Below are 13542 nucleotides of genomic sequence, written 5' to 3'. Positions count from 1 at the left end.
AATTATTAGCCAGTGGCGTAATACTAACGTAGTGGCTCTTGTTGCATTGGTCAGTAAGGTTGTCACAGGGGCAGGAGTTTGCATTGCACGACAAATATCGGAATTAACTGATGCATTTTGATGTTGTGGACAGTAATAATCTTGTTGGTGTGTTGACTGAAGCCACTTATATTCATTATAACGGTGGTGATATTTCACATTAAAGTGTAACAAAGGCTAGTCGAAATGCAAGTTCTTGTCGTCTAAATGTGTAACAACAGATAAATGAGCAGTAGAGAAAGATACGAGAGCTACTGGTGGATTCAAGCACTTATTGCTAACTATTTACTGCGTGTATTTATCAAAGTTGATGGACTGACTAGCTCAGAAGCAGGTATTTGTAATGGTGGACCAGCGTAAGGTTAAACTCACAGTCGAGTAGTGGTGGCAATTGCTTAATTGATGATAGTTAATGAGGTATGACATGATGTCTTAGATGAACTATATTATGTAACCAGTATGTAACTTGTGGTATATTTCATTGTTTTTCTTCTCAGTTTTATTTATCTGTAGGTTCGATATATATTTTAGAATAATTGTATGGAGCCTGATATTCTACATGTAAGTAGTGTGCGCAATTTTTTTCTTTTGTTGATTTTGTCTTGTATTTAGACTTTGCTGTGTAAAGGTTTTTTCCCCGTAATTTATGAATCTCAGATTACTTGCTCTGTGTTTGGACGGTGAGCTATTTAAAATTTCATGAGTACAATTAGTATTTTTTTTATTTGTTATAGAATTAGTGAAGTTTGGATTACTCATAAAAATAACGAAGATCCCAGTAACTAAGAAAATTTTTACCTCAACATTATTTTTCATTTGTATGATGTAATGTTTTATTTGTCATGTGGATTGTTGTTAATTTGTATGTGTACATTACTCCGAATAGTGGAGAGTATAATAATGATATAACTGGGTCAATAATTTGGTTAAGTAACAGCATTTGGTCGTCTCTTTGAGGTCACCAGGGGCTAAGGTCTCCTCCTGGTTATTATGATAACTTGCTACGTTTGTTCTAATACAGCTTTCTTTAAAAAAATGTTTGGAACTACCCTTGCATTGCAAGGATAGTACCGTGCCATTTTTTTCTGCATGGGTAGCCAGTGGTGAAAGGGTACAGTACCGCCCGACACTGAAAATCGGTACAACATTCTTCGTTATTCTTGTCAGTACAACATATTTTTTCTAATAATAACTCAATTTCAATTAATACAGCGAAGCCAGATACCAGTGTGGGAAAGAATGACAATTTATTTATTTAATTGATCACATGTGCACTCCCACAAAATAAATCCCTACATCCACTTTGGTGAGATCTGTGAAATGAATGAATGTATGGTCGTCTGCTAACCATAGATAGTGAATGTGAATATATGATCATCTTTGAGACGACCATTGGTCACCTGTGGTAGAACCAAAGAGATGAAATTTACCGGAGCTTTGAGCGCCTGAAATGTGGCTGACCAATGGGTAGCATGGTCTTCCCCCACCTCGACAGAGGTGCGAGAGGACCTGAAGAACAGCCATGTTTTCAGCTCTCTGGCGCTGGATCTAGTGTTGGTAAGACCTGTCTTAGGTGTGCTCCGTAAAGACAAAGGAGTGGAGACATGGTAAGCATGTGAAATACTTAAGAGTAGTTTGGAATAATAATTTCTCTATTTCAGGAACTTTTGTGGGGAGAATTAAATGTCAGGCAGGTGATATTAAGGGAATCGTAGTAATCTTTGAAAGTGGCCAACGATCACAATGAAACCACGTGTAGCAATAAGTTGAAATACTTGCGAGTGCTTAAGTTAAGCTGAATTACTAGCGTGTGTACCGTAAGTTGGAAATATTTAAGAAATGGCGTGTGCAGGACTTGAAATTAGAGACGAGTACTTCCACATGGTGAGTACTGTGTGAGTCTCAATCTGTGTATGAGACAAAGGATAAAGAGAAGTACTCGTCCATGGTATCAGTTGAGGACTCACGTGTGTGATGAATATGTTCATAATATTACTTTGCGTGTTATGTTTCCGTGTGACGCTTTATTCAGACTATAATACGTTGAGAGAGAAACAAGGTGAGTCAGCCGTCTATCCAGCATCGCCACTTGGCTTGCATTGCACAGGAAGACGTGCATATATCCTCCAGAGTTCATAGTAGGAAAGAAAAATTACGAAGTGGGGCAGTGTCGTATGAAACTGGGATAAATACTAGTTGAAGTGGGAAAGCTGAAAGTGATGTGATTATAACGTTGTGACTATTCTTTGTATTGTATATTGCCATTGTGATGTATTTCATGAAATTTAAGTATGTGTGGTTGGCATGGGAGAGTAACAAGACAGTTTCAGAGGCAGTGGGTTATGCATGTTCCTTTTTGTACCGCTCGGTCTGGAGGAAATTTTCGTAATGATGGGTGTGAGAGTTGAAGTGTGAGATATGGAGAAAGATCCACCATCCTATCCAGAAAGTGCACTGTAGCGTTAAATAATTGCGAGACCATAAGATAGAGAAACACCAATGTAAAGCCATGCCCACTGGGCGGAATTTCTCATGTGTTATTGTTATAGGTTATAGAATTTGTGTGTTTAGGTTATAGAATTTATCGGAATAAATAATATAGTGAAAAGAAAAAGATTGGTGGCCGTTTTTCTTCGAATAGTATGTTGTCATGATACCTAGAATTTATGATGTGTGCGCCATTCATAATCAGCGCGATGGCCACATGTTGTTCAAAGCCGTTGAATGAGGAAGAAAATGTGGTGTTGCCAGTGCGTAGTGAACAGTCAGAGTTGTGTAAATTACGAACAGTCAGATGTGCGTTATCCGTTGCGTAGTATTCATACAGGAGGATAACTTGTAACTTAATTGTGAGTACGAGAGTTCATGTTACTCGATAAATAAGAATGTATCCACTCGCTTGGCAGACCACTCATCTTTCAGGCCAGACCGCTTGATACCACAGTATGAGCAAGGGATGTGGGTGCCCCTTAATAGGAAATATTAAATGGCTCGAACGTGATGATTGAACTTTGGAATCTTTTCCCCTCCCGTAACATTGAACTATTGGTGAAATCTTCATCTCATGGTTAAATGGCGAACACAGGGACTCTTTGTACTAATGATTCTGAACGCGATTCATATTCTCATTGTACACGCCCATGGTCTGTGGAAATCATCACCAACTTTGAATTAGTGGCAGCTTAGGCTTGATGATGCAGCTCATGCACAAATTAACCATTGAATAAGTTGTTTTACGGAGAGTTTCGCAATTCTGTCGGAAGTTTGATCTTACTGGTATGGTGTATTCCGTTCACTTTGCAAAGAGTCGCCCTTTTTTTTCACTAGTCTTCATTTTTAACTAGGTTTCATTAGACATGCATTCATTCAAAAAATTATAGTCATTATAACATAACGACATTTAAACAATATATCTGTTTTCAGGTGTAAGGAACTGGCAATATGTTTGGTTAATCTAAAATTTTGTTAGTAGCAGTTATCAATTCAAATCACGAGATTATGAAATTCCTCGCCGCGTTTTTATGTCTGTATATGGTGGCTAATCTTTTGAATTACTGTAGGGATTTTGACACGGCTTTCACTAAGAGATAGATTGATGCACAGGAAGTTTTGTGTATACAGTTTATTACCGCTACGCCAGACAGATCGTCCAGGCGTGGATACTTAGTGCTACCTGTGGGATACCGGGACAGTTGCTACTATGTTAATAAGATAACCCTTTCAAACCCTCTGGCTACATCTATGTACATTAACTTTTACTGTGTCTTAGCTGCAATAGAAGTATTTTTCCCAATGGAAACCTGAGATACACATTTGTGAATGGTCAACCTTCTCATCATGCGCAAATGCTGCCAACTATTGGGCATCACTATGAAAATATCGGCAAGTCAGTGTACCAGTGCGCGGCAACTACTCAGCACCAGAATATTCGGATGTGGTTGCTTCGCTATTTTCCACTGTACAGTTGAATACCGCTATTGCTACTTTAATAGGTAAATATTGGATGGTATTTTACTATTTATTACAACAGAGTATATTTCGTAATTAGTTATTTTAGTCCATAAAAGAAAAGAAGTGTACAAAGTATGTTTTAAAAATGAGTACATATTTTTGTATAACTCTTGCATCTAAAATCATTAAAAAATCACCTAAGAGCATTATCATATAAACAAAACTTTTCCGTCCTCCAGTAAAAATTGAGGTTTGAAAGGGTTTACGTGAGTCTACTTCAGCATGCGCTTCACACTAGTAAAAGTGACAAGTAATTATGCTGTTAAATTAGCGTTATCTGAATTACTTTCATGCCTGTTTCCATTAGCTACAATCAGGGTAGAGGAACAGGAATGTCAACTGAGACACTGTCACCATAGTCCCAGTTCACATAAAGGTGGTCACTTTGGGATCTTCTTATAGGCCGATGTTGTTCTGTTGTCTCAGAATCAGATCTAAATCTACATCATGCTCCAAAAGCTACCTAGCGGTGCGTGGCGGAGGGTACTACTGGTACCTCTAGCTGACCCCGTTTCCCAGGTCTATTCGTGAATCGTGCGTGGGAAGAATGAATGCCGGTAAGCCTCTGTATTAGCTCTAATTTCCCGGACTTCCTCTTTGCGGTCATTTCATGAGATGTATGTGGCGGAGGGGATGGGGGAGGATGGGGGGTGGGGGGGAAGTAACATAGTCCGACTCTTCGCTGAAAGTGCTCACTCGAAATTTCAATAACAAAACTCTCCGTGATACATAACGCACCTTTTCTAATGTATGCTACTAGAGTTTGTTGGCCATCTCTCCAACGCTCTCGTGCCGACTAAACGATCCCCTGATGAAATGCTTCGCACTTCGTTGGATCCTCTCTCTCTCTCCTATTAGTCCCACCTGGTAAGTATCCCAGACTAATGAACAATACTCAGCCATCGGTTGAACAAGCACCTGTAAGCCACTTCCATCGTGGGTGAGTTACCATTTCTTTAAGATTCGGCCGGCCCAGGGTGGCCGAGCGGTTCTAGGCGCTACAGTCTGGAACCGCGCAACCGCTACGGTCGCAGGTTTGAATCCTGCCTCGGACATGGATGTGTATGATGTCCTTAGGCCAGTTAGGTTGAAGTAGTTTTAAGTTCTAGGGACTGATGACCTCATAAATTAAGTCTCATAGTGCTCAGAGCCATTTGCACCAACCTTTAAGATTCTTCCTGCGAATCTCAGTCTTTTATCTGCTTTTCCCACTATTTGTTTTATGTGATCATTCCTGGATATTTTACTGCAGATAATATTTCCAGCAATCTGTCATCTATAATGTACTTGTACAATAATGGATTTTTCTGTGTATGCGCAATATGTTATAGTTTTTTACGTCATGGTCAATTGCCAGAGTCTGCATCATTCGTCATTTCCTTGCTGATCATTCTGCAGATCGATACTGTCTACTTGTGTAGCTATTTTGTTATGGACAACCGCAACATCTGCGAAGCTTTGTACCAAATCATTTACATATATTGTAAACAGTAACGATCCTATCACACTTCCTTGGGGTGCTCCGAGCATTATCTTCACATTCGTCCATTTTGCTTCGTTTAGAGCGACGTGTTGATTTCCATCTGGAAGGAAGTCTTGAATCCAGTCGCAAACCTGATACGGTATTCAGTAAGTTCGTATTTTTATCACTAAACGACAGTGCGGGACCGTGTCAAATTCGCTCCCGAAGTCAAAGAATACGGTCTCTACCTGAGCGTTGTTGCCTACGGAGCTATAGATCTTAAGAAGGAGCAGAGCAAGCTGTATTTCGTAAGATCTCTGTTTGCAGGACACATGGTCGTTTATGCTCGAGCATAAAACATGTTTCATAATTCTATAAAAGACTGACGTCAGCAGTGTAGGCTTATAATTATGTGCAGCAGTCCTACGAGCCTTTATGGAAACTGGAATGACCTACGCTTTTTTCGGACCCTATAGTCGAGATGGTCTAAGCAGATCCCTGAAAGCTCGTGGCGCTGTTGTCAGCTTCAAGCTGTGAAGCGCTAACGGCTGTATATGAGTACAGTGGCCGTCCACAGAGCTCTGGCAACACTGGGGCATTGCCCTAGAGACGTTTACAAAACCGCATTTCGTTATTTGTGAGGTAGGTCCGCGAAGTTGCTTCGCCCAGCCCACTAAACTGTCAAGAAGTCAACTTTCGCCGACTCAGCTATAGGCACCCTTCATTGCTCCAGTGATCTACGATACTGGTGCTGGAAGAGAAGCGAGTTCTGTCACATAATCTTTGGAGATTCTTATAGATGTCTGGTCCTGATGCCTTTCCACTGCTAAGCGATGCAGCTGCTTTTCTATTTTGCAATCCGTTGTATTATGACCTCTTGCGGTAAAACAATTTCAGAACACCGAATTCAGTACTTCGGCCTTCTCTCTGTTATCCTCCTTTTCGGTGCCAGTATGATCACTGAGTGAATGAATAGAGAATTTAGAAACGCTTGCTGATTTTACGAAAGACCAAAACCTCTTACGAGTTTTTACTCATAGTGGTCGAAAAAATTTTACTTTCAAAATCATCGAGCGCTTATCTCATTGCTCTCCTTACGCTCACCCTCGATTCATTCTCATATACTCTATCATGGGATTTGTTGTTGTCTTAATTAACACTTTCAGAATAAAGTACAAGACGCATTTAGTGGCCACTAGACGAAAAAATGATTCCTTCTTGGATAACGTTTTCTTAGACTTTGTACAGAAACATATGCAGCATTTAGTAGTTGACATTATCAACAGGTTTCCAGCAGAAATGACAGAAAAAGGAGTGATAAATCCCAAGATCTCAAATCGAAGTTCAAGGGTTTCCTCTTGACACTCCACTGTTCTGCAAGGGAGTTCTTCGCAGTAATTGAGAAATTTTCTCTGAAATATGTCATCTATTCATATACTCTCACATGTTTTTAGTGTTTCATTAATTGTTTACATCTTTTGTTTGCAAATCAGCATTCAGTAAACTGTGCAGTGACTCGTTCCATGATTAAGTTGCCGACCGCTGTGGCCGCGCGGTTCTAGACGCTTTAGTCAGGGACCGCGGTGCTGCTACGGTCGCAGGTTCTAATCCTGCCCCGGGCATTGATGTGTGTGCTGTCCTTAAGTTTGTTAGTTTCGAGCAGTTCTAAGTCTAGGGGACTAATGACCTCAGATGTTAAGTCCCATAGTACTCAGAGCCATTTGAATCATGATTAAGTAGCTTTGGCACACGTGAACCCATTGAATGCGACAGTAAATAGCATAAAACAAAAAATGTCAAAGAGCTGACAACGTTCTACATTTTAACTGAATTATATTAGGTTTTTCAATGGGTGAAACGGTCGACGAATACTTTATTAATTGAGTATCAGCCACCAATATTTGTTTAAAATCAAACCTCTGTGGGGAGGCTTGCGTGCCTCAACGATACAGATAGCCGTACCGTAGGTGCAACCACAACGGAGGGGTATCTGTTGAGAGGCCAGACAAACGTGTGGTTCCTGAAGAGGGGCAGCAGCCTTTTCAGTAATTGCAGGGGCAACAGTCTGGATGATTGACTGATCTGGCCTTGTAACAATAACCAAAACGGCCTTGCTGTGCTGGAACTGCGAACGGCTGAAAGCAAGGGGAAACCACAGCCGTAATTTTTCCCAAGGGCATGCAGCTTTTCTTTACGGTTAAATGATGATGGCGTCCTCTCGGGTGACATATTCCGGAGGTAAAATAGTCCCCCAGTCGGATCTCCGAGTGGGGACTACTCAGCAGGACGTTGTTATCAGGAGAAAGAAAACTGGCGTTCTACTGGTCGGAGCGAGGAATGTCAGATCCCTTAATCGAGCAGGTACGTTAGGAAATTTAAAAAGGTAAATGGATAGGTTAAAGTTAGATATAGTGGGAATTAGTGAAGTTCGGTGGCAGAATGAGCAAGACTTCTGGTCAAGTGAATACAGGGTTATAAATATAAAATCAAATAGGGGTAATGCAGGAGTAGGTTTCTACATCTACATCTACATCTACATCCGTACTCCGCAAGCCACCTGACGGTGTGTGGCGGAGGGTACCCTGAGTACCTCTATCGGTTCTCCCTTCTATTCCAGTCTCGTATTGTACGTGGAAAGAAGGATTGTCGGTATGCTTCTGTGTGGGCTCTAATCTCTCTGATTTTATCCTCATGGTCTCTTCGCGAGATATACGTAGGAGGGAGCAATATACTGCTTGACTCTTCGGTGAAGGTATGTTCTCGAAACTTCAACAAAAGCCCGTACCGAGCTACTGAGCGTCTCTCCTGCAGAGTCTTCCACTGGAGTTTATCTATCATCTCCGTAACGCTTTCGCAATTACTAAATGATCCTGTAACGAAGCGCGCTGCTCTCCGTTGGATCTTCTCTATCTCTTCTATCAACCCTACCTGGTGCGGATCCCACACTGCTGAGCAGTATTCAAGCATTGGGCGAACAAGCGTACTGTAACCTACTTCCTTTGTTGTCGGATTGCATTTCCTTAGGATTCTTCCAATGAATCTCAGTCTGGCATCTGCTTTACCGACGATCAACTTTATATGATCATTCCATTTTAAATCACTCCTAATGCGTACTCCCAGATAATTTATGGAATTAACTGCTTCCAGTTGCTGACCTGCTATTTTGTAGCTAAATGATAAGGGACCTATCTTTCTATGTATTCGCATCACATTACACTTCGCTACATTGAGATTCAATTGCCATTCCGTGCACCATGCGTCAATTCGCTGCAGATCCTCCTGCATTTCAGTACAATTTTCCATTGTTGCAACCTCTCGATACACCACAGCATCATCTGCAAAAAGCCTCAGTGAACTTCCGATGTCATCCACCAGGTCATTTATGTATATTGTGAATAGCAACGGTCCTATGACACTCCCCTGCGGCACACCTGAAATCACTCTTACTTCGGAAGACTTCTCTCCATTGAGAATGACGTGCTGCGTTCTGTTATCTAGGAACTCCTCAATCCAATCACACAATTGATCTGATAGTCCGTATGCTCTTACTTTGTTCATTAAACGACTATGGGGAACTGTGTCAAACGCCTTGCGGAAGTCAAGAAACACGGCATCTACCTGTGAACCCGTGTCTAAGGCCCTCTGAGTCTCGTGGACGAATAGCGCGAGCTGGGTTTCACACGATCGTCTTTTTCGAAACCCATGCTGATTCCTACAGAGTAGATTTCTAGTCTCCAGAAAAGACATTATACTCGAACATAATACGTGTTCCAAAATTCTACAACTGATCGACGTTAGAGATATAGGTCTATAGTTCTGCACATCTGTTCGACGTCCCTTCTTGAGAACGGGGATGACCTGTGCCCTTTTCCAATCCTTTGGAACGCTTCGCTCTTCTAGAGACCTACGGTACACCGCTGCAAGAAGGGGGGCAAGTTCCTTCGCGTACTCTGTGTAAAATCGAACTGGTATCCCATCAGGACCAGCGGCCTTTCCTCTTTTGAGCGATTTTAATTGTTTCTCTATCCCTCTGTCGTCTACTTCGATATCTACCATTTTGTCAACTGTGCGACAATCTAGAGAAGGAAGCACAGTGCAGTCTTCCTCTGTGAAACAGCTTTAAAAGAAGACATTTAGTAATTCGGCCTTTAGTCTGTCATCCTCTGTTTCAGTACCATTTTGGTCACAGAGTGTCTGGACATTTTGTTTTGATCCACCTACCGCTTTGACATAGGACCAAAATTTCTTAGGATTTTCTGCCAAGTCAGTACATAGAACTTTACTGTCGAATTAATTGAAAGCCTCTCGCATAGCCCTCCTCACACTACATTTCGCTTCGCGTAATTTTTGTTTGTCTGCAAGGCTTTGGCTACGTTTATGTTTGCTGTGAAGTTCCCTTTGCTTCCGCAGCAGTTTTCTAACTCGGTTGTTGTACCACGGTGGCTCTTTACCATCTCTTACGATCTTGCTTGGCACATACTCATCTAACGCATATTGTACCATGGTTTTGAACTTTGTCCACTGATCCTCAACACTATCTGCACTTGAGACAAAACTTTTGTGTTGAGCCGTCAGGTACTCTGTAATCTGCTTTTTGTCACTTTTGCTAAACAGAAAAATCTTCCTACCTTTTTTAATATTTCTATTTACGGCTGAAATCATCGACGCAGTAACCGCTTTATGATCGCTGATTCCCTGTTCTGCATTAACTGATTCAAATAGTTCGGGTCTGTTTGTCACCAGAAGGTCTAATATATTATCGCCACGAGTCGGTTTTCTGTTTAACTGCTCAAGGTAGTTTTCAGATAAAGCACTTAAAAATATTTCACTGGATTCTTTGTCCCTGCCACCCGTTATGAACGTTTGAGTCTCCCAGTCTATATCCGGCAAATTAAAATCTCCACCCAGAACTATAACATGGTGGGTAAATCTACTCGAAATATTTTCCAAATTATTCTTCAGGTGCTGAGCCACAACAGCTGCTGAGCCCGGGGGCCTATAGAGACATCCAATTACCATGTCTGAGCCTGCTTTAACCGTGACCTTCACCCAAATCATTTCACAATTCGAATCTCCGTCAATTTCCTTCGATACTATTGCACTTCTTATCGCTATAAACACGCCTCCCCCTTCACTGTCCAGCCTATCTCTGCGGTATACATTCCAATCAGAGTTTAGGATTTCATTACTGTTTACGTCTGGTTTCAGCCAACTTTCTGTTCCTAGTACTATATGGGCGTTGTGACCGTTTATTAATGAGAGCAGTTCTGGGACCTTTCTATAGACGCTTCTGCAGTTTACTATTAGCACATTAATATTGTTATTCCTTGTTGCATTTTGCCTACTCCTGCCCTGCCGCGTCTCAGGAGGCGTCTTGTCGGGCCTAGGGAGGGAATTCTCTAACCTAAAAAAACCCCATGTGCACTCCACACGTACTCCGCTACCCTCGTAGCCGCTTCCGGCGTGTAGTGCACGCCTGACCTATTCAGGGGGACCCTACATTTCTCCACCCGATAGCGGAGGTCGAGAAATTTGCACCCCATCTCTCCGCAGAATCGTCTGAGCCTCTGGTTTAAGCCTTCCACTCGGCTCCAAACCAGAGGACCGCGATCGGTTCTCGGAACGATACTACAAATAGTTAGCTCTGATTCCACCCCGCGAGCGAGGCTTTCCACCTTCACCAACTCCGCCAACCGCCTGTACGAACTGAGGATGACCTCTGAACCCAGACGGCAAGAGTCATTGGTGCCGACATGAGCAACAATTTGCAGTCGGGTGCACCCAGTGCTCTCTATCGCCGCCGGTAGGGCCTCCTCCACATCTCGGATGAGACCCCCGGCAAGCAGACAGAGTGAACACTGGCCTTCTTGCCCGACCTTTCCGCTATTTCCCTAAGGGGTTCCATCACCCGCCTAACGTTGGAGCTCCCAATAACTAATAAACCCCTCCCCCCGTGTGCCTGCTCGGACCTTGCTGAAGGAGCAGCCACATGTCCACTCACAGGCAGAGCGGGCGATGCCACACGGCCAGCCTCCACATTGACCCTCCGCCTCGTGCGCCGCGAACGCCGCTGAACCCGCCACTCCCCTTGGGGAGAGGGTGGCCCAACCGCGCCCGGTACCCGCGAAGATGTCTCGACAGCAGGGACAGTGGGTGAAGCATCTAACACCTGGGGTGCACCATGCGACGCACCAGACTCCCCACTGCCGCTACACTCCGAGGCAGCAGCCTGAAGACGGCTGACGGCGGCCATCAACACGCTCAGCTGTTCGCGAAGAGTGGCCAGCTCCTCCTGCGTCCGTACACAGGAGCCACACATCCTAGCCATCCTAAGAAATCAATTTACTATAGAGTGTTAATCAGCTTTTAACTAGACTGCTAATTCACTAAAGGCGGTTGATTATTGAGTAAACTGTGATTGCTAACCACTTCTTGTAGAAACAAGGAAAATAGCACTACCTGTCTCTGGACGGTATTGAAAACAAACACTAGCACTACGAGCACTATGGCATTAATGATGAATAAAAAAAGTAGGAGTACGGGTAAGCTACTAAAAAAAACAGTGAACGTATTATTGCGGCCAAGATAGACACGAAGCCCATGCCTACTATAGTAGAACAAGTTTATATGCCAACTAGCTCCGCAGATGACGAAGGGATTGATGAAATGTATGATGAGATCAAAGAAATTATTCAGAGACGAAAATTTAATACTCATGGGTGACTGGAATTCGATAGTAGGAAAAGGAAGAGAAGGGAAGGTAGTAGGTGAATATGAAATGGGGTTAAGGAATGAAAGAGAAATCCCCTTGGTAGAATTTTGCACAGAGCATAACTTAGTCATAGCTAACACTTGGTTCAAGAATCATAAAAGAAGGTTGTTTACATGGAAGAAGCCTGGAGATACTGGAAGGTGTCAGCTAGATTATGTAATGGTAAGACAGAGATTTAGGAACCAGGTTTTAAATTGTAAGATATTTCCAGGGGCAGATGTGGACTCTGACCACAATCTATTGGTTATAAAGTGTAGATTAAAACTGAAGAAACTGCAAAAAGGTGGGAATTTAAGGAGATGGGACCTGGATACTCTGAAAGAACCAGTGGCTGTAGAAAGTTTCAGGGAGAGCATTCGGGAACGTTTGACAACAATGGGGGAAAGAAATACAGTAGAAGAAGAATGGGTAGGTTTGAGAGATGAAATAGTGAAATCAGCAGAGGATCAAGTAGGTAAAAAGACGAGGGCTAACACAAGAGATATTGAATTTAATTGATGAAAGGAGAAAATACAAAAATGCAGTAAATGAAGCAGGCAAAAAGGAATACAAACGTCTCAAAAATGAGATCGACAGGAAGATCAAAATGGCTAAGCAGGGTTGGCTAGAGGACAAATGTAAGGATGTAGAAGCATATATCACTAGGGGTAAGATAGATACTGCCTACAAGAAAATTGGCTAGAGGACAAATGTAAAGATGTAGAAGCATATACCACTAGGGGTAAGATAGATACTGCCTACAGGAAAATTAAAGAGAACTTTGGGGAAAAAAGAACCACTTGCATGAATATCAAGAGCTCAGACGAAAATCCAGTTCAAAGCAAAGAAGGGAAAGCAGAAAGGTGGAAAGAGTATATAGAGGATCTATACAAGGGCGATGTTCTTGAGGACAATATATGGAAATGCAAGAGGAGGTAGAAGAAGATGAAATGGGAGATATGTTACTGCGTGAAGAGTTTGACAGAGCACTGAAAGACCTAAGTCGAAACAAAGCCCCGGGAGTAGACAACATTCCATTAGAACTACTGACGGCCTTGGGAGAGCCAGCTCTAACAGAACTCTACTATCTGGTGAGTAAGATGTATGATACAGGTGAAATACCCTCAGACTTCAAGAAGAATATAATAATTACAATCCCAAAGAAAGCAGGTGCGCCGGCCGGGGTGGCTGAGCGATTCTACGCGCTACAGTCTGGAACCGCGCGACCGCTATGGTGGCAGGTTCGAATCCTGCCTCGGGCATGGATGTGTGAGATGTC

Source organism: Schistocerca gregaria, chromosome 3 (assembly GCF_023897955.1).
Source record: "Schistocerca gregaria isolate iqSchGreg1 chromosome 3, iqSchGreg1.2, whole genome shotgun sequence".
In the NCBI taxonomy this organism is placed as follows: Eukaryota; Metazoa; Arthropoda; class Insecta; order Orthoptera; family Acrididae; genus Schistocerca; species Schistocerca gregaria.
This window is presented reverse-complemented; position numbering follows the sequence as displayed.